A 2,076-nucleotide genomic window follows, 5' to 3' on the forward strand; every position below is an offset into this window, starting at 1 on the left:
CAGGCTGCTGTACAGTGGTACAATCTTGGCCCACTGCAACTTTCCGCCTCCTGGGCTAAAGCGATCCTTCCATCTCAGTCCCCCAAGTAGTGGGACCACAGACACACAACACCATGCCCAGCTAATTGTTGTATTTTTAGTAGAGACGGGGTTTCACCATGTTGGCCAGGCTGGTCTCCAACTCCTGGGCTTAAATGATCCCGCCCATCCTGGCTTCCCAAAAGTGCTGGGATTACAGGCGAGAGCCACCATGCCTGGCCTGTTTCTTTCTTTTTTTTTTTTTTCATCTGTAATGTAAATACTTTTATTGTGCTGTCCCCATCAATAATATACCTGAAAACATGCTCACTGAAAAAAATTCAAACATTAACAGAAAACCATAAGCAAGAAAATAAATCTTAAATCCCACCTCTCTGAATTTGCAGCATTAATATTTCGGTGAACATCTTTTCTTGCATCTCTTTATGCATACAAACACATCATTTTATACAAGCGGAATTATATTACACATGGTGTCTTTTAATATAGGACAAATAATTTTTAATTTTTTTACTTCTTGCTCCTCCTCTTATACTTCTCTCCCATTATGAAACATCCGCTTTTACCCGTAGGAATCCCGATTAATAATCTGTTATATTTTTCTGTGCTTTATTCAGTAATGATCTAAAATATATGCAATGTTGTGGATCCTGCGCCTGGCCAGCCCCGCCCGGCCTTCCCTCTGGCCCACCTGACCGCCAGGCGTCTCTCATCCTCCCCACCTTGTGGCCGACAGCAGCCTCCAGCTTTGGCTCGTGGGCTGGCTCTCCTAGAGCAGCTGCTCGGGGCCCACGTCTCCTGGGAAAGCCTCCCTGGCTCGGGCCAGATATCCGGCACCTGGGAGCCCCCTCAGGCAGTCAGCATCAAGTAGGCTAGGTCCTCAAATCTGCCTGCGTCGGAGAGGACCCTGGCTGGGTTAAGGAGCCAAACCCTGGCGGGCCCCCAGTGTCCGCACAGCCTTCGCCACGGAGCAGGTCTGCGCCTTGGAGGGCGTCTTCCGGCATCACCAGTGCCTGTAGCGGAAGAGGCTGGCTAGGGAGAAGAAGCTCTCAGAGGTCCGGATAAAAACCTGGTTTCAGAATCGCCGGGTGAGGCAAACAGCAAATGCAGGACTCCCAGGTGAACAGCCCCTTCTCGGGGTCTCTCCACGCGCCCCGGCTTTCCACTCATCGTCTTCGGGCCTTTCCTATGGCCTGCAGCAGCTGTGCTGTTGGGCCAGGCCCCAGGCTCTGATGCTGCCCCCTGGCTTCTTCTGGGATCTCTGCCAAGTGGAACAAGAGGCCCGGCCTCTTGCTACGGGCAGCCTTTGGCTATCACCCCGCAAGCCCAGCAAGTGGCCTGCATAAGCTGGGACCAGCCCTGTCCACAGGGCCCTGAGGCCTGTGTGCTCTGCGGGAGACAGGTGATGCATTTTGAGGAAGCGTCTCTGACTCCATGCCTCCCACACATGCGGTCTGTGCAGATTGCACCTGGCACCCACCAGGAGGGCTCAGCTGTTCTGTTTACATCGTGATGGTACCTCTCACCCTGACCCACGCAAAGGTTCTGGAGATTTCTAGAGAATATATTTATTAAAGCCACCTCTTCACGAAAAGTTACCAAAAGGGTCGTTTTAGGAGGTAAATGAAGGGCCGTTGAACAGAGTCAATCGCAGAAGTGGGCTTGTTATTGATAGGGCTTCAGCATATGATAAAAGGATAATTTGTTTTTTAAAAAGTGTTGGAAAAAGTAAAAATGGTAAGCTTTGTGTGTAAAAACGAAAATCATGAATGACTGGAAGGGAATGCAGGTGTTGTGTTAATAGCCTTGGTTTGAGTCCCTCTTAACGAGGACTCCAAAGCTGGAAGGCAGGACAGAACAAAGGTGAAAATTAAAGCAGGGTGTTGGGGCCCTGCAGTGCGCTGTAGGCCGCGCCTGAGCCCCCAGCATGCTGGGGGCTGCTCTTCTTGGGCCAGGGAAAGCGGGATAGCTGGGGCCTGTGGCTGTGCCTGGACTGACGCCGTCCCGCATATCTCTACCCTCCAACATGGGCTCACC

At 51.4% G+C, this 2,076-nt stretch overlaps 1 pseudogene; it reads left to right on the forward strand.

The window, feature by feature from the left end:
- The window catches only part of LOC108288685, a 12,859-nt pseudogene extending 11,404 nt beyond the window's left edge, over positions 1-1,455 (forward strand).
- Positions 1,456-2,076: the final 621 nt, after the last annotated feature.

This window comes from Cebus imitator, unplaced genomic scaffold (genome assembly GCF_001604975.1).
Source record: "Cebus imitator isolate Cc_AM_T3 unplaced genomic scaffold, Cebus_imitator-1.0 Scaffold382, whole genome shotgun sequence".
NCBI lineage: Eukaryota > Metazoa > Chordata > Mammalia > Primates > Cebidae > Cebus > Cebus imitator.